General features: G+C 36.4%; 1 long non-coding RNA gene across 1 annotated transcript; it reads left to right on the plus strand.

Annotated features, from left to right (window-relative positions):
* The first annotated feature begins 21,653 nt into the window (after positions 1–21,653).
* On the plus strand, positions 21,654–23,625 carry LOC141486670 (uncharacterized). Its single transcript, XR_012467975.1, has 4 exons — positions 21,654–22,087; positions 22,760–22,816; positions 22,882–23,009; positions 23,454–23,625. It is a non-coding gene; the product is annotated as an uncharacterized lncRNA (long non-coding RNA).
* The last annotated feature ends 2,894 nt before the right edge of the window (positions 23,626–26,519 follow it).

Here is a 26,519-nt window from a genome sequence, read left to right on the forward strand (position 1 = left end):
AGTTTTCCGAAATGTTTCAATCCACGTTCAAACATTCACTACATACTGATGATCATCTTTTTCGAAGTTGAATGATCTATTACTCATATTTGTACTGAATTCATTATGTTGTGAGTCCGCGAAGTTTGATTAAAATGGATGAATGATGATGGTCTTCATTTACTATACTTAACTTAATACCAAATCCAACAGTTTGTCACACAGTCAATATAAATATTCCCGGACATTCAAGGGGCGTTGCTCCTGACTCCTACCGAGCAATGTCCAAATTGGTAGCAAACTGCCAAAAAACGACTCTCCTCGATAAGAAGACTTAACAAATTGTCTCTGGCTGGATTCCTGGCTATACTGGCCTGGAACGCAATGAGGCTGCTGACTCTCTTGCAAAGGAGGGTGCTGCAAACAGATTCATTGGACCAGAACCTGTCATTGGCATCGCTTTGAGCTTTGCCAAACAAACACTGAACACCTGGATGGCAAGAAGATTAATGTACTTCTGGCAGAATCTTTCAGGATTGGCTCACTCCAAGGCATTTATTCACCCTTCGAAGCTTGATTCCAAACAGTTGTTGGACTACAGTAAGGATGAACTACGGTGTCTAACAGGCCTTCTTAATTCATATACAGAGACTTAGACTGTCTGAAGATAGTGTGTGTCGTCTCTGTTTGGAAAATGATGAAACAGCAGAGTATATACTTCGTGCCTGCCCCGCTGGGGACCGAATCAGGTTCTTTGAGTTCGGCAGATCCGTACTCTCACCTTCTGACCTGAAAGACCACTCACCATACAAACTAATCGGCTTCGTTAAGAAGCTGGTTTTATTTGGCCGAGTGTGAATAGGTGTGAGCCACAACAAACCCCTGTGGGTTGCCGTGGAGGGTCGAATAGACCCACTCACTTCAGATCTACCTACCTACCTATACCAATAATAGAGTATTTTAATAATAATTTAAGTTACAAGAAGGATTTGAAGGTTTATAACTCCTATTTAATTATATGCGAGCGCTTTCGACAGCTGGTCGTGATGTCATCATCAAGGCTCTACTTTAAGTAGAGCCTTGATGATGACAGTATACAATGGAAATCTCTCAAAAATAGGACTCATTCCATCTCATTCATTCATAGCTATCCTTCCAAAACCATCAAATTCATGTGATGATATCCTCAACAAACGTCATCGAGATGACGATTGTATGTATATGGGCTGTTCAAAAAATACTATGTAAAAGTCAGAAGCGTGTGGCAGCAAAGTTTGTTCCAAAATTGCTGAATTTAGATTAAAAAAACTTGAATGACGTCGTAACGTAAGTCCAATCGTCCCAATGGAAGAAGAGCCCAGGAAAGCCAAGGCCAAAAGCACGCCAAGTTTGATCAAATGTCAAGGTTTTGCTCACTGTTTATTTGTTTTCGACTACTGTGGCGTAGTGCATCAGCAGTTCTTACCACATGATCGAACAGTCATTAGGAATTATTATCTTCAAGTTATGCGCCGCTTGCGAGAAGCAATACGAAGAAAGCGTCCGGTATTGTAGCCACCGTATTCACCAGATTTGCCCTATCTGACTTTTTTCTGTTCCCGAAATCGAATACACTCATGAAATGACAGCGTTTTGCGACGATTGAGGAGATAAACTCTGGACAATAAAAAAATGCATATCAGAACTCATTCCAGGAATGGAAAAAAAAAACGCCTACACAATTGTATTTATTATATCTGAGGGGGACGAAAAAGGAATTAATGAATGAAATTTTCCGAGATTATATTTTGAACAGATTAGTACATCAGTAATGAATCTTTTCTATAATGATTTTCTCGGATGTGCATGTCTGGAACTATTTGAGTCTCTCTGCAGAAGTAAGAAGTGATAAAGAGAATTATTTGGGTGGAATAGAAGTTTATAGGGCTGCTCTTATCTCCAGTCTCAATTAGACCTGATATATAACTGGTGTCAAATCAATAAATTGGCAATGAATGCTAAAAAGTGCAAAGTTTGCACCTTTACACGTAATGCCAATATTATTGAGTATTATTATACTTTCGAAGATGAAATAGTCCTTCGAGAAGAAGCTATTAAAGATCTAGGGGTGACGTTTGGCAGTAGGTTGACATTTGTTGGTCACACCAATACTGTCGCGGCATCGCCTAGAAAAATTCTTGGCTTTGTCAATATTACCGACTTAACCATACTTTTTACATCTCTCGTTCGCTCCAAGTTAAAGCATGCTACTTTAATTGGGTATCCTATCTATAATGTACATAAGGAATCCTTGGAAAATGTGCAAAGGCTTTTTCTGAAGTTTCTTGCATTTAAATCTGCTAGAGGAACTGACCACTCCACTCTACTTCATAGATTCGGTCTGTTTTCTTTGGAGCAACGTAGAGTTTCATCAAGAATTGTTATGTTATACAAACTTTCGCATTGTTTCACTGACACACCCTCGTCACTTGAACAAATTAACTTCAACTTACATCAACCTACTACACGTAGACAGATCACTTTCTATACCCCTTTTATTAGATTCAACCTTGGAAAAGTGTTCCTATAAATTTGATGATGTGAAAATTATAGTACCCACTGCAGTCAATGCGATATTAATTTCGATCCACTGAAGGCCATATTATCCAAAATTGAACAAAACATCATCTAGCCTACTGTCTTCATTTCATGTTATTTACAAATAATCATTGATTAATATGTCATCTTTTTTTCTTAGTTCGATCATATATCTCAATTTATTTCCTAATTTTTCAAATCCTCAATATGTCAATCTTTTGTTATATAATTAGTTTGAGTAGCCTTTATTTATACTGCATTATTATATTATATATTATCCTGTAAATGACAATACATTTTGTTTTTCTTCTTCTTCTTTTCTTTTATTCACCCGTGAAATGTTATCAACTTTGACAAATCAACTCAACGATTTCATATTCAAATTCTGGAATATTTTCTTTTCTTCAATTCTCTTCAAATTCACCGCTCTCATTTGTTCACTGAGCTGAATTCGAAGTCTATTTTCCAAAGCAGAAGACCCATATTCATATTCATAATCCGCAAGATGATCACCCAACTGATAACTCAGTATATGAATCAATTTACCACTCGACAGATCCCCGACGAATCCATGTAGAACAATCCGCTGCACACATGAGAGCATCTGTTATTTTTAGCACTCGATATCCAGTCGAACTTTGGCGAATTTTAAACGGGGAAATTCTCTTTGACCGCTCAATCGTCGTCTAATTGGTCTGGTGATCGTGCAAATGTACTGTATCATCAGCTATAAAGTAAATTTGATGTGATTCCGTCCGATTGAACGAACACCACAGAGCTGAACGGATTATGGCAGGGTACAAATGAACCGGTTGAGCGTGCTGTGTGATAATTACGAGGGTTTTGCAGGAAATGATGGGGTGAAATAATTTCTTCAACTTACGAACAAGTGATGAAAAATTCAAGCTGTTGCTTGGAGAGTCGTCTGCTTCGTACATTTCTGCCAAGTCTCACGAAGCGCTGCGTTTCCCCTCATCCTTTTCAGGACACCCATTTCAATTATTTTGTTCTCTGCACGGGTTTATAGTCCTGTTCTGTCTGGTATCTGTAGAGTAGGAAGGGTGAGTATAGACTCACAGCACTTAGGCCACATGTGACCCATTGTACATCCTCACGAGAAGTTGTCCTCGTAGGTCATCGTCTATACTATTCTTTTCAGGAAGGTGAACACTAGGAATTATCTCCCTTATATTGGCAGGTGTAGGCCGATATTCGCCGAACACACATTCTCTTTGGCAACCTTGAGGTGCCTCACGGTGGCCTCCGTGAAGGTTTTGGAAGATGCAGCCATATTACTATTGTTGCGCCTCTTCTTCAACTTTCTTGGAGTTCCATCCGTGGTGGTGCATAAGTGAGGGAGATTTCCTGCAGGGGCAGCCGGTTCCTTGCCTTTATTCAAGGCGAAGCTCTTGGCGCACGCCGCAGGAAGTGCCCTTGCTCTTGGAGGTGATCTACTACGTCCAGACTCATTCCAAGCAGTAGATTAGGGTGGACATTTCTGTTCATCCCCAGCTACCACCTTAAATTGAGGTGAGCACTTCTGTCCAGCCTCGGAATTGGTTTTTGTTTTTGTAGCAAGGGAAGAGTTGGTCATCTCTGGCAGAGTAGGCTGATTACAATGAGGTTTTGTTCGTAACCATACGGTCATCCTGCTATCCAGTGCCTCAAATTTCCAGTGAAAGTGAGCTTATCGATGCCTTTTTTGGCATTATCTGGAACTCTAGCCTGAGTTAAAAAGTTCTTGAGATATTTTGGTTTCCTTGTTTGTGGTTTGGTTGATTTCCGGGTTTTAACGTGGTCTCCTTTTGTTACAATTTCCAAACGTTCCAACTGCATCTGCGGCAGTCATCTTCAGTGGCGTTATCAAAGTACTCTTCTTGACATACCAACTGTTCCAGTTGATACCGCTGGCATTGGTTAATGAAGCTGAAAACTTCAGTATTCTGATAGAATCGAAAAGTATACCAATGGTCTATCACAACGAGCATATTCTATTTTGAAAACGATTTATGGAAATCAAAATGCTCCAACAGCATGTGTGAAACATTTGGTTGGTATCCGTGATCTTCTTTGGTTAGAATCTCTTAACGTTTTAACTGTGCCTCTGGCAGTCATATTCAATAGCGTGGTTAAAGTACTCTTTGTGACGTACCAACTGTTCCAGTTGATACCGCTGGCATGGGTTAATAAAGCTGAAAACTTTAGTATTCTGATAGAATCCAAAAATATACCAATGATCTATCACAAGAGCATATTCTATTTCGAAAACGATTTATGGAAGTCAAAATGCTTTAACACCATCTGGTATCTGCTATCTGTAGAGTATGGAGGGTGAGTGTAGGCCCACAGAACTTAGGCCACATGTGACCCATTGTACATCCTCCCGAGGAGTTGTCCTCGGAGGTCATCGTCCATCCTGTCCTTTCCAGGAAGGTGAACAGGTCACGTTTTTATATTGGCAGGTGTAGGCCAAGACTCGCCAAACACACACTCTCTTTGGCAACTTTGAGGTGTCTCACGTTGGCCTGAAGCAGCTGAAGAACTGAATATTACCCATGTCACAGTGTGGCAGATTTTAAGAGCCCAGCAGCTATATCCTTATCACATGCAACGTGTGGAAGCTCTATTGCCCAGGAATTTGCATGTAAGACTAGCTTTTTCTAATTGGTTACGCGGTAAAATAAGAAGAAATCCAGGTTTCCTAAGTCAAATATTGTTTACAGATGAAGCTTGTTTTTCTCGCAATTCAATTATTAACTTCCACAACAATCACATTTGGGCCGAAAACAATCCACACGCCTTGATAGAAAATGATTTTCAAGAACAGTTTTCTTTTAATATTTGGGTTGGAATTGTCGGTGACCATCTCAATGGGCCTCACTTCCTTCCACCTAGACTTAATGGAGGAGAATACCGAAGGTTTTTAGAATTTGTTTTACCTGGACTTCTAGAAGAAATTTCAGTCATAGAAAGATTCCGTATGTGGTACAAGCATGATGATGCTCCACCACACTTCAGTGTAGTGGCACGGCAATTTCTGGATGAAAATTACCATAATCGCTGGATTGGGAGAGCAGGCCCACACCCATGGCCACCTCGCTCGCCCCAAATGAATCCCTTAGATTATTTTCTCTGGGGACACCTTGAAGCGTTGGTATACAAAACTGCTATTCAAAGTGAAGATGATTTACGGAATAAAATATTAATTCATGTGACATAATAAAAAATACGCCAGGTATTTATAGAAGAGTGCGAAATTCGATGATGCGGTTGTATTGAAGCCGAAGAAGGCCATTTCCAACACTTAATTTAGTGCAATTCGGTAGTCTAGATGTTAATGTTATTTAATATTTGTTATTGTTACATAATTAGTAATGAAAAATTGTAAAAATAATAATTAAATTCCCCATATTATTCCTTAAGAGGTCCAGGGATTTGCAATTAGGTCAATTTTTTTTTAATTAAGCAAGATACTAAAAAAATTCAGGAGACAAAAAAGTTGTATTTTTAATTGCTCAATCCAAAGAAATAATGAAAATTGCATAAAAGTCAGTGGCGTACATTTTTAAGTCAAAAATATTCGTTCCAAACCCGCTCGAGACGCCACTGGACTTGATGAATTGAATCAGGTGCGGGCTAAATCAGCTCCTTAATGTTATAAATACCATTGCCAAATTACAACAAAATTAGGTGAAGGATATTTGAGATATTCACGAATAACTTTTTTTAATTTTTATTCTAACACCCTGTATCTTGAGAACGAAGGATTTGCGGACCCATGTTTATATGAACATTTCGTCTGTTGAATTTATGGTACACACTCAATTAACACCCTGTATATTGGATTCGAAACCAAAAGCAACTTAGGCATGCACATGTCCGATGTTTCATATAGGTCAAACTGAAGAAACGTACAAAACCTGCATGAAGGAACACAGAAATAGTTTCTAGAATGAATGAAAATGAATTCCACATATGCTACTCATTTAATCACAGAGGGGCATGGGTTGAATCATGAATTAAAGCTCCTCCGTTTTCAGAAGAAAAGTTTAAAACTCAACCTGTTGGAAAGTATGGAAATAAACAAATTTAAAAACTTTCAATATCTTATGAAGTATCAAAGTGAACTGAATAATTCGCCATCATTAAATCTGTTCATTTCCAGGTGAGAGTTAAGTATAATCACGTAGAGTTAGTAGAGTTAAGTAAAATTACGATATTTTCGTTCACTGAATTTATACTTGACATTCCCAGGCAGGTGAGCAAATAGTTAGGTATTATGGTGGATTATAAATTAGTTGTAATTCAGAAGGAACTTATTATTAACGTTCGAGAAAGCTACTGTATAGCGAAACACGTGTCGTGGTTTTTGTAAAACCCTTTACTCTCGTGTACTTATTTATTATCACGGGCAAATACAATCAAGAATAAACTATAGGATTATTGTTTGGCAATATTTATTAGCGTAACGTGAAAGCCAGTTTTCCCTAGCTTTGTATCGTGGCAATGAATGGTATCCAATACTATTCATATTTGCGCGGTTTAAAACTTTCTCGTGAAAACATCTCAGCAGTGTTTCAGCAAGTCCTGTTTCTTATAGTAACCCTTTGAATTTCCAGAAATATTTTTCATTCATCAAACTGAACACATTTACGTCCAGAGACTCTTATTGAGAAAAATTCACCTCTGTAATAAAAAATCGATGATCTGACCCATCATTAGCACATTTCAATCTACTTACAGTTGAATTAAGCTGACAGCCGCATGATTGAACTTACTTCGTGAATGTACAGCTGCCAAAGTACAAAAGCAATTATAAAATTGTCATAAATGAAGAGCCGCCGGAGCAGATTTACAACACTCAACTCTAAAATATATCCCACGAAGACCAAAACTGTCAAGTTAATTTCTGAAGGCATATTTCAGATTTAGAAGTTTGCAAAACCACTTTCAGAAGCTTTTTATAATGTGAGGGGTTTGGTGTGAGCCCTTCAAAAATGTCCCCACTAATTAGAGAGATGTTTCCGTTTTAGGGATTCTTGTGGACTTAGGGTTGTTGTAAAACATCAGTTTGGAACTTCATGAACTGTTTTACGGGTTGCACAAGGCAAATCAGTCAACCGTTTAGGATATGCAAACTGAAATATAATGGAAATTCTGGAATGAATTTAAATAATATTATATGAACAAGAGATAGCAAACAGACCGAAGGAGGAAGGAAAAATCAATTTGTTGTGAGTGGAAGTTATAGAATTTCAGTGAAATGGACATACTCTGATGGAAATTAGTCTAATTGAATACAGAAGCTGATTTTTCTGGTGCAAATATGGTAATGAAGCCGAAGCTATCACTGACAGTTCTGCCAAATAGCTCGTAAATCATGAAAAGAAAAGAATATTTACTAAAGCATTATTGGGACATCAAAAAATATCAAAAACATATCCCACACTGATCTATAGTTAAATTACAAAAGGATGGAAATTTGAAGTCCATTTCACGATGTTTAGTCCGGTCTCTATGATTCTAAGAAAATCAATGGGGTGTATCACCTCTTTGGGAATATTGTGAGCGTTCAGTTGGGCTGGAGATTTCGTAGGCTGAAATAGAAAAAATAAAAGTTTTCTTTACCATTTACGATACTATTTTACTGGAAGGATTTTTCTTAAGACTTAAAATATGCCTCAGTTTCGACGTCTACCTCTTCATTCTCTTGAGGTTCGAGAACCGGAATAAGTCACTGGGGGCCAGAACTAGAGAATACGGTGGATGCAGAAGCAATTAGCGGCCCAGTTCATGCAAATTTGTCATTGATTTGTCACACGGTACATTATCTTGATAAACCAGCATTTTTTTCTTCAAATGGATCCGTTTTTCTATAATTTTGTCCTTCAAAAGTTCCAATAACGCTATGTAATAGTTGGTGCTGATGGTTTTTTCCCTCTTCAAGATAGTGGATGGATACTAAACCATGTGCAATCCAAAATACTGATACCACAACATTGCCAGCCGACTGTAGCTTCTTCTGATACTGCTTCCTCTGATACTGGTGTGAAATGATGGATCTATGTTTCATCCATTATCATATATCGATGCATAAATTCAGGTTTTTATGGTGGAACAACTTTAAACATTGCACAGAATCATCAATTCGTTGTTGTTTTTGCTCGATTGCGACCTCACGCGGCACCCACTTCGAACAAAGCCTTCACATACCCAAATATCCATGCATGCTATGTCCAACACGTTTCTTCGTTTTCTTTGAAGCCTCAGCTATCTTGATCAACTTTACTTTGCGGTCATCCAAAATTATTTCATGAATTTTTTTGATGTTTTCGTCGGTAATACGTTGGGCGCCAACATGTAACTAAATAGACTCTGGGGCCTCAGAGAGGAAGCACATATGTTCGGCTGGGACGTTGTCAGCAACAAAAACCACCGGAGAAAACGTTATCACAACTTATTTTAGAGTGTGTGGGTACATCAACAAGAGACCAGCCACCAAGCAAGCAGTCAAACTAATAATAATTGTCTATTACATACCTGCAGCTAGTAGCAAATATCTACGTTCGTTATCACCAGAAAGCACGGGGATCATATTGAGTTTACCGACAACACCAAATGCGAGAAATGTCTCCCAACTAACCACGAGTAGTTAGTTCTCTCTCGCAGCTGCCCTATGCACGACTACTTCGATAAGGCCAGCAGTGCTGGGCCTCAACCAAAGGTACCGGTACCCAAGGCATCTATCTTTCTGTATCTGTAGAGTAGGGAGGGTGAGTGTAAGCCCACGCACTTAGGCCACATGTGACCCATTGTACATCCTCCCGAGGAGCTGTCCTCCTAGGTCGTCGTCCATCCTGTCCTTTCCAGGAAGGTGGACAGGTCGCTGGGAGACATCTTCTTTATATCGGCAGGTGTAGGCCAAGACTCGCCGAACACACACTCTCTTATTGACGATAACTCCGGGCACTCGCACAGGACATGCCTGACAGTCTCATCTTCCTGTTCACACATCCTGCATAGAGGTGTGTCCACTAGCCCCATATTATGTAGGTGTTTCCTTAGCTGACAGTGGCCAGAAATCCTACTGTGAGGCGTAGATTATTCCTGGTCATCGCCAGATATTTCTTCGGCGCCAGCTTCCCAGGGTCGCCCAAGGTGATCCTGGCAAGATTACATCCTTTGATTTCATCCCATCTCTTTTGAGATTGAGCATGGGTGTAACTTTTGACTAGTTCCGCAATTGTCGTGCCCTTTAACCCACCTCAGGATAATGTTATTATCTACCGAGGCTTTGGCTAAATCTTGGTGCCACTCGTACCCAAGGCGATACACGCCCACTGCGTGTATCGTTCTTGGTGTTTATTTTACCTGGTTTAAACTCAGCAAACTACTTCTCGGCGGTTGCTGCAAAGTCTGAATAACGTTTATTAGGCCAAGCCTTGACTTCCACACTATGACAGTTTTTGTCTGAGTGTAATAATGTAACCCCGCATATAAAACGAATTTTGTGCCAGTTGTTAGATTATCAATGAGTATGAGAAGGACGATCGGTCCTGAAATCGACCCTTGTGGTTCTCCATATTCGATAAGTTTCGTGCTAGACTCGCCGTAATCGTTTACTTGAATCATATTCCTGAATATCTTGAGAAAAGATTCTAGGAAACATGGGAATACTAGTTTCAACTATGCGATTGAATAGTTTCCTATACTACCTACAATCTTCAACATTTCTGGCACAATACTCGTTATCTTATTTCAGTCAGATTTATGGGCCTATGGCCCCGTATCCTTTCGGTTGTTTGAGTTTCTCTTGGGTTCCTGTGGCGGGGCGGCAGGGGATTGCATGGTCCTCTGTCGGCTTCTTTTGGCTCTTGGCCCTGTGTATGAAAGTCGTAGCATACTTCTTTGGCTCTGCGGCCGTTTAGGCACTATTTCTTGTTTTATTTTCCGGCAAGCATGGATTGCAGTACCGGAAACTTCACTAGAAGCGCCTGCAGCTGCCCTAAGGCCGTTGGGAGACCTTCGGGAGAGCTGCAGACGTTCTCTGACGATGAGACAGCCCTCGCGTACGAGACGTCGCTCCTGATTGTGTTTCTTCCGACAGGCCTTGGGTTTGTGGTCTGTCTGTTTTCGTTCGGCAACTCTCAAAAGTCGAAACTTGTGCGAGCTAAGGACTAACGAGGTCTCACCTTTCAACGTGCGATTCCTAACACAGAAGTTGTGGAACCGATATGAGGGCCATAGATGACATCGCAATAATTGAACATAGATACAATGAATATGCCTGAAAGGGTAATTTTGAGTGACCTACTGAGATTATGTCTGTTCAAATACAAATGTTTCAGTATACCGTACGACCTTTGAATGAGAGTATGGACTTGATGGACAAATCTGAGGATGTACTTTATATAAAGTCCTAAGCATTTTATTTCGTCAGTCAATTCCACAGAATCTCCATCAATATGCAAATGGATATTATCTATGGCCCTTTCACGATCTTTGGCATTTCCAAAAACTATCAAAAACGATTTACTAGGATTTAGGTTAGGACAGTTTTCTGCGAAATATGAACAAGATTTCTTATATCATTATTGAGCGTTATCTTATGATCAATAAGATGAATAACTTAGTTAGTGTCGCCTGCATATGTATGCATATTGAAACACTTTGGAGAAGTAAGATGTGTAGATGATAAAGAGTAGCGGGGCGAGAATTGAACCTTGCGGAGCTCTATGACGTACCCCGCTATTATCAGACTGATTAACTTTTACCACAACACATTGCTTTCTATGAGTTGAAGAAGAACTGATCAAGTCACATGCCTTCGTACTGAAAGCAAAAACCAAGTTTAACCCAAATAACAGGTCATCTGTTGTACTGTGATTTTTCCGAAAACCAGATGTTGAACTAAAGCAACTCATACTGTAATAAGTCGTCTTCTGGACTTATAACGTAGAATACTTCCATAGTACAATTCCATAATAGTAGGCACTACATTCCATACATATATTATTGTATGAAAACAAGGACATTGTTGTCAAGATTGTGATTCTATATAGATAGATGGATGAAAATAATAATAATAATGTTTATTTATAAATATACAACACCACAAGATAGTAATATGTAAAGCAATACAAACAAACATGGAGAAACCCACTAAAACCGAAGTTGTGCGTGGGAATTTTTTAATTGCGCAATGTATAACTGATGTGCAGAATTGATTTTACATTTGAACAAGGCGATGAAAAAAATTTAATATTAAACTAAGACTAAAGAACACAAATGAATGAATAATTTTTTATAAACAAAGGTATGTTATCTATATAAATGAAAATACATTTAGCAGTAAACGAGAATGAACGAACAATAACAAAATAGATATTTTATTTTAAAGTACACACGAGGATTATTTATTTATTCATGAGTATATCATGAACAATGTCTCTATTAGTTATTATATACATACTTTTTGAAGATGGTTTTCATCAGGTTAATATTTTTTATTTTATGAATGTATGTTTTGTACAGATTAGGTAAGTAATTAAACATTTTTGCAGTGTGGTATTTGTAAGAGTGTTGCCCAATTGACTTTTTTGTTGCGTTTAGCTGTACATTACCTTTTGTTTTAGTGCGAGTATTATAATCATGACCGATTTGCTGAAGAGATGTTTTATTTTTGAAGATATACAATATTATATTATACGTATAGAACTGTCGTACATCAAGTAGCTTTAAATCTCTAAAAATATAATTGGAGAGTTAGTCATTCTTTCTGTTGTACATAATTTTAATTATTTCTTCTGTAATACCTCAGCTTTTTTCAGGTGGATGTCTAATATGCCACCCCAACTGAGTATGGCATATTGGAGCCTAGATTGTACCAATGCGTAGTATATTATTTTGAGGTGATTGATATCGAGAACGGATCTCAAGTACTTGAATTTATACAAAAGCATCTCAATGATTTAGTTATTTCTTTAATATGTTCATTCCATCTGAGATGTGAATCAATTGTGACTCCCAGGTATTTAATATGATCTCTTAGGACTTATATTTTTTTTCGTGGATATTTATTATTAATTATTATAGTTAGGTAGTTGATTTTTGTAGCTTGCAAAGGGTAAAAATTTTGTTTTTTCAAAATTGATTGTGAGTGACTTATGATCAAACCAGTCTTTCAATACATTAATTTGGGTTTCAACTTCCATTTTCAATTTTTCCCAATTATCATCAGTATATATTATGGCCCTATCATCTGCGAAACTGTAAATGGAACCATCTATCTTCATTGTAAGTAGGCTGTTGATATATAATGAAAATAATGTAGGTTCAATCACAGTACCCTGTGGTATACCATAAGTAATTTCTCTTTCAGAACTGAGAGTATTGTTTACTTTCACTATTTGCCTTCTGCTACCCAAATAACTTCTGAAAAGTTGTTGTGTTTTGCCTCGTATTCCTGATTTATTTAATACCTCCAACAACTGATCGTGGTCAACAGTGTCGAAAGTTTTTGCTGAGTCTAAAAATACACATAATGACGGCCGTCTCTAATCTATGTATCTGTTTATTTACCCTGTTAGTGCAGCAATTTCTGGTATCCTGGTATTTTTGTTTATCATAGAGATGAAGTTATATTCACTCATGTGGTTTAAGTAATCAGAAACTACGTCTATATCTTTGTTGATATCTAAATTCATATCCCCTATAATGATATGATTATCTGAATTATGATTCTTTGTTTCTTCTAGATATTCTTGGAGTTTGATGACAAAGTCTTCTGCTTGTTTTCTCCTCCACTATAGATCATCTGATAACCATCTAGATTGTATAGATCTTTACACTCAGAAAAATGCATAGTAAACGTTCGTGAGACCTTCATTTGAGCAGCTCTCTAACAATTTCCCAACGCAAAGAAGTGCTTATTCAAGATGGAGCATAGTGACCCAATCCATATGTCTCATTTGAGGTTTTCGTTGACGATTGTACCCAAGAACTTGGAGCTACTTTGAAATGTGATTGATGAACTGTTTATATGAAAGTTTTCATAGATGGCTCTTCCAGTGGAATTGAATAGCAACAGTCTTCGAGTAGTTGTAGAGTAGTTAAATTGTTCTTCTGACACCACTGGTCGAATTAATTCAATACTTTTTTTGTTTTAGCCACTACACTAGTTCACCTCTGTTGGGGATATCAACAACAACAACAGATATCAACATTGAGGAATCATCTGCGAACATGTCAACCTTTCCAACCTTTACATGTTCGGGAAGGTCATTTATAAATAACAAAATAATCAGTGGACCTAGGACCCTACCCTGAGGGACTCCTGAGTCCACTAAGAGTATATCAGATGTTTTATCATTCACTCTTTCAGTTTCCTCTCTTCTAGGAATGAATATTTTGTCAACATTTTTCCTCATCTGATCCGTACGTCGCTGCAACAGACAGATTAAGGCAAAAACGTCAGTTATTTCTGAGAATTTAGTTTCTACAATTTTGAAATTATAGTATAGCAAAGTCTCTATTGATTCAAATTGGATTATTTCTAGATTGTGAACGGTCCTTATTTAATCCACATTTCCATTCATCGATATATCGAAACCAATTCCACTCCAAACATTAAATGCTCGCTGACCAGCTGGCTTTTGGTTATCCTAAAATCGAAATATATGCGAAAGCAAATATGAATAGTATTGAATTCCATTCGTTGCCACGATACAAAGCTAGGGAAAACTGGCTGGCACGTTACGCTAATAGATATTGCCGAGTATATATCAAATAAATACCTGAGGGAAGACTATATCGACTGCTTCGGTGTGGAGTTTGTTTTATTTTTGAGCATCACTTCTATCTCTGCATTGTTAAGTTCTGTTGGAAATACCAGACGTTAGTTTACAAGTGGGATTCGATTGCATGAATATAATATAATGTTTCAGGGTTACAGTTTCAGAGTTACAAGGTGGCAACTTTGGAAATGTTGAAATCTTTCGTAGAGAGAGAATAACGTAGTTTTTATTCGAACGGATTTTACAATCAGTGTATTTTAGTTCCTTAATCTGTTTCCGCACTGAGTAATCCAAGGCATCAAGACTCAAATACAATTTGAAATAAAAAAAAAACGTATTATAGAGAAACAGGCAATGTGAGACTTTGCTAGACTTTGGACTTTGTGTTTGTCCAATCCACTCAAACTCTTTATTCATCCTATAATTGGAAAACCCACCAAGTCCTCTGTCGATAAAAATTTTCATAGATGATTTGGAACGAAAATTACACAATTATCTACCCGCTGGCGGAAAATTTGAAACCAATGGACAACTGAACGAGTTCTTAGATTTCATAGATTCTCTTCACCCTTTCGTCCCATTCATTTAGGAGATGGAAGAACTGAAAATGCCAAAATTATCAATGAACATGATGAATGTGTTTATCTACTAAAAACATACGAGGTTTGTTGAAAAAATACGGGATTGTTCAAATTTCGCGGGCTACGAGAAGCATAAAAGTCAGGAGTGTTTAGCATGGTCGGCGATTTTCAGCTATCGAAAAAAATCAATCGAAGAATTTGCATAATGTTTTGTATGAAAATAGAATTGGGTTATCGAAAACAATTGAAATGTTGACAGTGGCATATGGTGACTGTACTCTGGGTCATAAAAATGTTTACAAGTGGTACAATCTTCTCATAGAAGATCAAAAAGATGTCAATGTCGACGCTCGTCCTGGATGCCCTAGCACATCAATAACCGATGAAAATGTTGAGATAGTGAAGAGGAAGTGTGGAGAATCGTGAAATAACTATTAAAGGCGTTGCTGAGATGTCAGCATATAGGTTTGCTCATGTCATGCAATTTTTTCAGACATTTTGGGGGCATAAAGCCTATGGCACCAAGGTTCGTTCCAAAATGCTGAATTTTGACCAGAAAAAACCGTTGCTTGAGAATTGCTCAAGGAAGTTTTTGGGCTTCCACTACTGCATCTTGATGTATTTATGGTTATGACAGATTGAGATTGAGAATTCAATAATTTCAAGTTGAAATTCAAACATTTTTTTTACAATGTGCCTTTTATGATGTCAATGAGATTTTCAATGGTACTCTACATTTCAGAACAACTCAGTTATAAAAATTTTGACATGATTTCAATGACTGTCAGACTTTCAATATGGGACTCCTTTACCAAGCTCATTTGTACCTATTATTTTTGGATTTGTTTTATGTACAACTTGAAATAACTTACGTAAACACTCTTGTGTCCTAGCACCAATGAAGAATTCCAATTTGAATTCAAATTTGACATCGAAACCAAAGTGCAAACGTCCAAAAACAACTCCATAACGATGCCTCAGCCACCGTATTCACCAGATTTAGCCCCCTTTGACTTTTTCCTATTCCTAAAATTGAAAAATCTTTTAGAAGGACGGTGTTTTGTGACGATAGAGGAGATTGAAACCGATTCGCTCAGAGAGATCAAAGGCATACCAAAAAGTACATATCAGAACTGCTTCGAGTATTGGGAAAACAGCTGACACAAGTGTATTATATCTGAGGTGGACTGAAACAAAAGGGAAAAAAAAAGAAATTGATGAGGAAATAGGTATTTCCTGAGAAAAATTACAATTCACCTTATATTTTGAATAGATCTCGTATCTGTTATATGAACAAAGATGAACCTTACTATTCATCTTCAAAGTGACCTACTCAAGACCAAGCTGAGTCTACATCTGGTACCTTGGCAGTTATAGGAGGATAGACGCAATAAAGTGTCCTTACTATGAGTTATTTTTCCAATAAAGACGTTCTGCGTAAGGAAATGAGTCAGTCATGAAATTATATCTAACTAGTCAATTCTGACATAACGATAACGATCGTTTTCCCACTTCAATTACGGGAATTCATTTTTCTGAAGTGAAACATGACAAAATTGGCGCAGTCGGTAGGATCTTTCAACACTTCTGGGACACGGATCAGCCTAACCATTAGTGATGGATCCATAGAAAGACAGTCTTTTCAACGTAGAAGAACGCACGTATCTTAACTTCATCAAAGCAAAGCTGGTGAAGGATTCTATCCTCTTTGGAAACCTTCTAGTGAGCAACAAATAAAACATCATAACACATCTATATATTTTGATATCATCAGGAAATAAAAATATTCCAACGATACGTCTCAACTCTAACACTGTCACCTCTCGTTCTATAGATATTTTTCGTGGAGTGGAAAGTCCTGAAGAATATGCAGTTGATCCATGAGGAAAATTCAATGATGATGGAACTTCTTACTTTCACGAAACGTCGTAAACACTTCAGATGAAAATCGTGAACAATATCAAAAAACATGTTCATTCATGTGAATATAAAAAACAACCATTCTGCGGATCTTCTTCAGATAATTCGATTGTTTCTGATTTATTTCTACCACAACAGAACCCTGAATAACTTAATAGTCGAGATTGCGCAGGGAAGAATAATATCAATAATGACAGTAAAAGCACTTCCACTTCTCTCCGTGAAGAGGGCGTTAATTGATATAAATGGCAGAGGGTCGAAAAGAAATCTTCCGAGAAGTCAAGAGTGGAAAAGTGGAAAGAGGTGTAACGTAAATCAAACTCTTTGATTTATTATTGGGAAGAAGATTCTTGGCAATCACTTCACACCGTTTAGTCATCCGAGTACTCCAATTTCGGCAGTAATAACATTCTCCAAGTGTGTTATAATGGTGAAGATCACAAGGATTAAAATAAGTTGAGATATATTGAGTTATCATGACGGTTTTCTTTTATTCAGGAGATTTCCTACTATACGAAATACTATATATTAATTTCTGATACAATGATACAATGACGACATACGTTTCATCATTTTTGTCATCTTCAGGATCCGATCCAAAAAAGGATCGTTCTGGTTACGGAAAAGCAAACGTGACAATTTCTGTTGATCGTTTGAATCGTGCAGCACCAATTTTCAAGTTTTTTGATCTTTTCGATACGTTTTGAACCATCAAAATCGCATGGGAGCTGACGCCCAGCCACCCCAAGCACCGTTTGCGATGGGTCAGTCTCCACAAGGGTCCTGGATTACGGTAGGTCGACCACTTCGACATCCATCTACGAGGCCACAATCCCCAGAACCAACGTTTGTTTAAAGGTGGCTGACAATGTTGATTTGAATTTCCTGAAAAAAACGAATGAAATCAAAATGAATAGTTTAAAACATCAATTAAATTGAGCAAAAAAACCCGGAGTTCCAATTAGACGAAGAATTGAAATTTGAACAATTGAAATTGAATAAAAATTAAAAGATTTCAAGTCAAGGTACTCCACAACGTTACGATTGTTAGTATGACTATTTGAAAGTCATTCTAATGCTTTCACCTAGCCCCATTTCCCTTTCTCCGCTTCACATATTCAACAGGAGATTAACTTTTGGCGGAGTTGATCGTTTTCCGCTTAACTATGGGTTTCCATACCTGTACGCTACCTTGGCTGAATGCGTCGTTTGACGACATATATGTAGCTTCTTTGAGTTTACTCCTGAACCAGTGTTCCACCCTGTGGATGATCTCAGCTTGAGACCACTTGAAGTTATGTTGATGAGTCCAAACATGCCCTGCTCTTCTCGATTTGCTGGTTTTTCTTCGCTGTGCCGCACCCACAGGGTATCTGGTGAATACAATTTTTGGGCTCGTAGTCCGCGTTTGGTGGCCTGATTTTCGTGAAGCTACTACGGATGGTGTTTCGGATCAGAAGCATGTTCTGATGAGGAACTTGGGCCCAATTCTTCTTATCCTTTCTGACAATCCTCTAATCTAGGGAAGTGCAGGTACTGGATATGACGTTTTCTCGTTCTATCGATGCTCTTGCTGTCTTCTGACGAAAGTCTGTTCCACCATTTTTTTGGAGTAACTATTCCGTTGAAAATCATTTCTGATTATGCCTATAGTGCCTTCTCCAGACCTTCCTTCGTATAACAAAGTCTGAAAGCATGGTCTATTAAGTCTCGATGATTCCTCCTCAAAACTTATTCCAAATGAATTTGCTGGCACGCCTATTCAAGTATCGTCAGACGTCTCGTCAGCGAAACTGATTTCAAAAACCCTCAGCTTGCATTTTCGTGTTCTCAGTATTATACACGTCGTTTGACAGACATCGATCTCTATGAAAAGAATATTTTTCACGTTACTATCGCAATGGCTGTTATTGCAATATTTTTCATCAGTTTCTAAGTATCTTGGTGTACAACTGCTCTCCCGTGATTCAAATCAACTGCTTGAATACTTCATAATTTTTTTCACACCCATGCAGTAGTTTTTTGTGATATCATTAGACGAATAAAACTCTCTAGGAAAATATATCTGTTCATGAATCCCTTCATCTACTAGCATACTACGGAATTACATCCAATTGGAAATCACATAGAAACCGACGAGGATATTTCTGGATACGAGGATAAAAACGTTCGATATACGATGTTCATTTCATGTTATACATGGTAGAATCTGTATTCAAACAGAACTAATTCAGGGAAATTGGATTTCAACGTCGTCGTGCATAGCTACCTATCTGCTCGACAAACATAAACTATCAGTCCTCTTTGTTGACAGTTGCCCGAGCTGACAATGTTTCGATTTGTACGTGAGGGCTGTGTAAGGTTGAGGGCACAATCATGGTACAAAGGGTTGAAATGAATCGAACGAATATGGAAACATTCAATCACTTTTCATGTCCCAGCGGGAATTCCAACACGTTGATTTTTTATTATTGTTTTTACAGGAGTTTTGCACTGTCTCGCGTTGTCCTCACCTTGTTAGAGTCACAATTGTAAAATGTTATATAGGGGAGAGGGGGGGGAGACATTGGAACGCTACAAATATAAATAGCTATGTAGAGCTTGGCTTTCGATATATTGATCAAATAATTTTATGTTGTTTACATTTATAAGTGTACTATCTATCATCATAGGCTTAGCGCTTATCCACTAATAGATAAATCAGATTTTGAGATTTTACCAAGTATTCAAAATGTCCCGATGTGCCCCTTGGCTGGGGTAGATTTGGACAGTGTAGGGGCAGATGTGGACAAAAACAAATTTCTTTATTAAAAAAGTTTTGAGTCATATTCACTTGGTGAATGAAGGTGGTACGATCTAACATAAATCGTATAAACAGTAAAATAAAAATAAAAAATACATTAAACAACATTTTCATTTGATTTAGTTGACATTATAGGCGCGGAAGTCAACTTGAAACCGTTTTATTGAACTAGACCTTGCAGTTGTTTCAGACGTTCTTGGCTTAGGTAGTTTTAGTTCCACTTGTTCCAATTCTATTAGGTCCTTATCAGGTAAATCCAGTCAGGTAAATCCAGTTCCTGTCTTCCTGAGAAAATTCATGAAATATTTTCCGTCGACAATTTCTTCCACTTCTCCTACATAATATTTTTGGGTTTTCTTCGTGCAATACTTAACCAGCAAAAAGTCACCGACTTTGATATTTGGCATCCCAGATTCAGGATCTATGATAGCTACTACATCTTGCATGAATTCTTCGTCAGAATTTTCACGGTCCATTTCACTCAAACAGTCAGATTCATCATCAGCATAGCTCACTTTCTCTCTGGAATCATCTGAATCATTCGCTTGTTGCTCAACATTATCAAATAGCTTATGTTAAACTTGCTTCTTCTTTTGCTTAGCTATTTTTTTTTCTTCCAGTCTATCTTTTTCTGGCGTCTCTGTTAGAAGTCGTGATTTTCCGGGCTGTCTTCCTTTTGAATTTGATATCTTTCTCTCTGCTTTGGGATAGGGCCGTATTATGTCTGGAGATATGACATCCGACTGTAATGAAGTTGATGAAGTGCTACTGACCAACACAGATGTTGATGGTGCGTCTATTGCTACTGGATCCTTTGTATGTGTTACAGATGCAGCAACGAAATCATCTTCCTTAAAAATACCTCTATTAAATGGCACAATCCCGGTTTTTCTAAACCCGGAACATATGTTGGCCAAAGTGAAAGCTTTCTGATACGCTTTTTCTGTCAATTCTGCGATTTCATATATAGATACCCTTTTGCCAGGATGGTTTACTAACCAATCATTGAAAGCTTGCTTCAAATATGTTTTAAATGGGCCATATAACGCAACGTCAAGAGGCTGAAGGCGGTGCGTACAATGTGGGGGAAACGTAACGAAAATGATTCCGTTCTCCCTACAATATAAAATAGTTTCAAGACTGGTGTGAGACTCATGGTTGTCCAAAACAATCAATTTTGGTTCATTTTTCGTACATTTTGTATGATTTTGTATGTGTTTAATCAGATCCAAGAATAATATAGATGTCATCCATCCTGACCCTGACTTGTTAGCTAATCCAAGACTTCCTGTAGGCGCTGTTTTCATAAAAACATCCTTGAATTTGGCTCTTGGGAACACATAAACAGGAGGAATTGTATTTCCAACTCCACTTATTATAGCGCAAAATGTAACAAGCTCTCCCCGTTCGGCGGATACTGCCTGACCAACTTGTTTTGTGCCAGTTTTGGCAATAACTTTTGGTGCATCTAAAACAGTGGCAACACCTGTTTCATCCAAATTGAAGATTCGTTCTGGTGTAATCTTATACTTTTCTAAAGCTCTCTGTAAATTATCGAAAAATTCCTTCACATTTGTTTCATTAAATGCCGAGACTCTTGCCATACTGGTATTTTCTGCCTTCCTCAATGACAAAATTGGATACCTCTTCATGAATGATTTCATCCAATCCTTTCCAGCGGATAACGAGTTATTCCAGCTCGGCGGATACTTCACATTTAGTTTTTTGGCATAATCATACACGGAAAAAAAAGATTTGTTACTTCAAATAAATTTATTTAGTCAAATTTATTTCATCACTTTGATTAAGTATCATTCACTCCAAACGTCGTGTGTATTGTATCGATTAGATGATAATTTTGCGGAGACAAAATGAAACTCTCATTTTAATTTCTCTAATATTTCAATTCAAGAGGTCTTTTACTTAGTCAAATGAATTGTGGAACATTTCAAGAATAATATTTATTGAGTTCTCAAAATAATTCAGTTGAGTCAAACAATATAATTTCATCAAATCAAAAGTACGTCTGTTGAATGAAAACTTCCCAATTCAGTTTAGCACTACGATGTGCTGTTTTGACACTAATATATAATTGAATCAGCTGAATAATTATTTTCACTTCAACAATACATATTATTATATCTAACTAATTTTGGAAATAATTTCAAGCCTATGGATATTTTCATTTCAATATTTTTATTATTTGTTGGTTTGAAAAATTAAATTGTTTCCTTGGAAGAAATGGTATAGTTGAAATACTTCTAAGGAATAGAGTGCCGGTCGGCACCATTTGCGTTTTCGCAAGAACCGTAAACTAATCACCAATGGAATAAGAATTAAAAATGTGTTTTGTGTTTTTCAAGGAAATGACGAAGAGGTTTACAGTTTCTTTTTGATTATACGTGGATTGAAGTTTTTCAGTGTTTTCACAGGTATATTGATAATATACTTTCTTTCATTCCATATTTTGAAATAATTATGAATAGCATGTATTAGATAAACGGACATCGTTTTTTTCAAGCACGTGCCCATACATTTTTCTCGACAGATATCTATAAAAGTGGCTTGAAGTTCTTATTGTTTAATGTAATGACTGAAGGAGAGCTTCCATACTTTCAATTCTGTTTTTAAGAAAGTAGAAGTTGTCGAGTGAAATGATTATCATCGAGAGGTAGGTAGGAATGCATACACTGGGTACCTAGTAGACCTTTAATCTTTGGATACGGAGGAATTGGACATTTTCAGAATAAATACAATTAAGCTGTTTGCCACAGAAATAGGTGTAGGTATACAATGTCAGCGAAGAGCTGTACCTTTATTTCGAATTGTAAATTTCTTACATCATAAATAATAATTGAATGGTGCCGTAAACAATGATTTCATTTTCATCATGATAGTATATACTGAATCCTTGAAGAAACCTCTTTTTAAGATTTTTCTTTCAAAGAACATTGTGAAATAATCACAGTTTTCTCTTGTATTACTTTATTAAAATCAGTAATACCGAAAAAGGAAAGTTATTCGTAACATATTTACAGAAATGATGACATCCAACAAAACTGCACGAACTCAAAACATGCAATATAATCTCTTTTCATTTTTAGACATGGAGGAATTTCTTAATAACTTGGGATTAAATGACCTGATTGGCATTTTTAAAGGTAAAAAAAATACATATATTCTTTATCTCCTACTAATATACTTAAAACACATACTTTTCAAACAGAAAATGATGTTACCCTAGACATAGCTAAAAGGCTCACTGATGAAGAAATGAAAGAAATGACTCCCCCAATTAAATATTCAATCAAGGAAGCAATTTATGGAATAAATTAAGAATCATATATAACAGAGGTATGTATTTCATTCATAAATTTAATAATAAATATGTATACCTTTACAATTAAAAACATTCAGTTTTCTCAAATAACTATATATTTTTGCGATTTGCTGTAGATACTTATTATTATTCAGGTCTGTACCTAAGTAATTAAATGCTAGACTTCTCAAATTTAGTAGATTTGAAGGCCTGAAAGTTATGATTAGAGAGCTAGGTAAATGTTGTCATCACAGTCATATTTCTAATCAAATTTTTCTGTGATGAAGTACTTCATTGTTTTTTCCTTTTATCAAAAAATAAGAGTATCTCCGTTTGTTAAATTGGATTTGTACACAAAAAAAATAAATATATTTTTATATTTCTATAAGATAATATCCAAGCTAGTTAGTAGAAATTGATCCAATAGTATTATTGCGAAAATGTAGACAATCACTAATCTCTGTTTTCTTTCATTTTAGAACATTACTTCAGTGAAAGGTTTCGAAATCAACTCTAATTGTTTTTTAGTAGATATCACCAATAATAATAATTAATAATGAAATATGTTAATGTTTTAGATTAGGATTAACCATTTGTAAAAAATTTATATTTTTATTTAAATATTTGTAGAAGTCTATTATAATTTATTAATTGTTTGAATAAATTTGTTACTAAATTTTCTCGATTTTTATTTATATTCTGCTCATTCTCATGTTGAACAATTTGGCATGACATTTACATAATTATTATTGAATATGAAATATTATCCGCAAGACTCCCATCAGCAGCTGATTAAAAAATTGTGATACTTAAGTAGATCAATAATCCAGTTGAGAAAATGATACAAAGTGTATTTTATGTATTAAGAAATCGGGTTGTTGAACAAACTATAATATATTCCTACAATTATTCAATAACTTGATCTATTTTGATTGGAGATTCATGTAAATTCAATCACTGACTCTGTATTTCTGATTCTGCCGAAAAGTACTTTTCTCAATATACTAAAACTATACGTAATGCTTTTTATCTACAAACTTAAAAAACATATTGAAGTTTTAGAGAAGAGAAAAGTAATTTTCAGTAGAACTGATCTGAAACTCCATTACTACCAACGAGATGCTGGTACCCAAATTAGTATATTTGGTTAATTGAATCCAATAACCAAATTCAAACAAGAAGGAAGGATTTTGATTTGTATCTTTATTTCATTCGGTTCATCATTATTCATACTTATTTTGAACTTTCGAAATGCTTAACTGTATCAGCAAGATACTCACAATGAGGTATAAACATTGTTCGTTCAATTACTATTCATTATTTGTTCAACAAAATCATTACTTTAGTGGAAATTTTCCCATTATCAAAACAAGCAAATTTCTTCATCATCCTGCAGATATATAATGTTTCTTCAACATATCTCTTACTCAAATAGAAAATACATTTGATTATTCCAATCAGATCCACTATTTCACCCATCTTTAAATTTTGTTTATTCAATAGAATATTCGAAATACTCTAAATCATTCTCGCTATCAATTAGACAAAATATTACTTGAATTCAATTCTTCTTTGAATTGAAATAACTAATGGATGTGATTGTTTCAATCAAATATTTGTTTGATACAATGAACATATGCTTGAAGAAATAGTTGGGAGTCAAGAATTCTTTTTACTTGCATCAACAAAATATTTTGTCGTGCATATATGACACTTTTATTTCTTTGAATGAAGTGAATTTTCTTTCATTCAACGAATCTTTTTTTTCCGTGTATGCCAGCTTTTGAGCTTGTGTATATGTGAGACCATAATACATTTTCGAACTCTGGATAAAATATTTGGCCAGTTGTTTTTCTTGAGCAGATGTAAAAACTTGTTGAGACGAATACTTTGACTGGAATGGTGATGCAAATGATATTGGATCATCTGAATCTTGTCTGTCAGGAGCGTCATGGTCTCGGCCAGGATTTCCGAAACGTCGTCTCTTCATTTTTTTCAGTCTGTTACACCCAGGGTCGATTTCGTCAAATTGTAGGTTGTGGCTGCAGTTCTTATTGAAAGTCTTCCTTGCAAAACATCTTCGACAGCGGCCATTATGTTTTCCTCTGATATATCAGAACGATTGGTCTTCCTCTTGTAAGTCCTTACCATGTTGATGCCTGAAAAAAAATGCAGTCAATTCCCACATTTTTCTCTGGGGCAGATTGGGACAGTGTCTATATGTGCCCCCAACTAGATGTCACAATCTGCCACAATCATTCTTATAAACAAAATGGGTTTATATAAATAACTAAAATAAACAATAACATCAGCACTTACAGACATAATGAGCATAAACAATTCCACTTACCTTCAGAATTTCAACAGAGTTAATTCTAGCATCCACTTGAAAAATATTCGATCTCAAACGATTTCTGATTTATTTACCACGCCGGACACGTGCACGTAACAAACTGTAACTAGGTACTGAGTCGCTTGACGCTTTCGAAACTTTTCTACAATAAAAAAGGTACGTGGTGCGCTCTAAAGATAAGCATTACAACTCAACTTTATGCTTAATGGCGCAAAAATTTGAAATGTCCATATGTGCCCCGTGTCCCAATGTACCCCCCTCTCCCCTAGTCTGAATCATTGTGTATGTGACGAATGTGATTTTTTTTCAATGCACTACTTGGTGACAATTCATAACACTATTCATCATGATAGGCACACATTTTATCATATAGACTCCACTTTCAATACACGTTCCACAACAGTAGTTCCTCCAATTGAATTGGTACTCTACATCGATTCACTGATTCAATGCGCTGTCTGATCAGAAAATTAGGTGAATTTTCATTTTTCTCAAAAACATTTTCATTCTTTCATCAATTTTCACTTTGTCCCGTTCAGAGCATAATACACTTGTGCTAGCATTTGTCCTTGAGCTCTCGTCATTAGGTTTTTATCTCCTCAATCGTCGCAAAATTTGGGATACAAACAAATTTTGGGATACAAACAAATAAAAATTATTGAATCAATAAATTTCGTACGTACGAATCAATTATTCATTATTTTTGCTATGTGATGTGATGCGTTGTACGTATTACGAACAGTTTTCTCAATATTAATTGTCACCGTTCGTAGAACTCCCTCCACATTTTTTCGATTTCAAAATTATAGATGGAATCTGAAAATGGTCATGTACAGGTCTCCCTCATTCCTTACTAATGTTGTGACGAAGAAGTCCAGTATTACTCAACATTGAGAACAAATACACGTACTGAGAAGTAATTGTTTCGGTAAGTAAATACAATGAATAGTTTATGAATTTCAGTGAAGAAAATACTTCAGATAATATATGATTCTGGTGAATTAATTTACAGGGTGTTAATCAAGTATGTACCATAAATTCAACAGACGATTCTTCAGGTGATTATAAGACGAAATGTTCATATAAACATTAACTAATTTTATTGTAATTTGGCAATGGTATTTATAACATTAAGGAGCTAATTTAGCTAGAACGTGATTGAATTTATTAAGTCCAGTGGCGTTTCGAGCGG

Source organism: Leptinotarsa decemlineata, unplaced genomic scaffold, assembly GCF_025532065.1.
Source record: "Leptinotarsa decemlineata unplaced genomic scaffold, Ldec_3_MD MMD2_tig00026361_RagTag_RagTag, whole genome shotgun sequence".
NCBI lineage: Eukaryota > Metazoa > Arthropoda > Insecta > Coleoptera > Chrysomelidae > Leptinotarsa > Leptinotarsa decemlineata.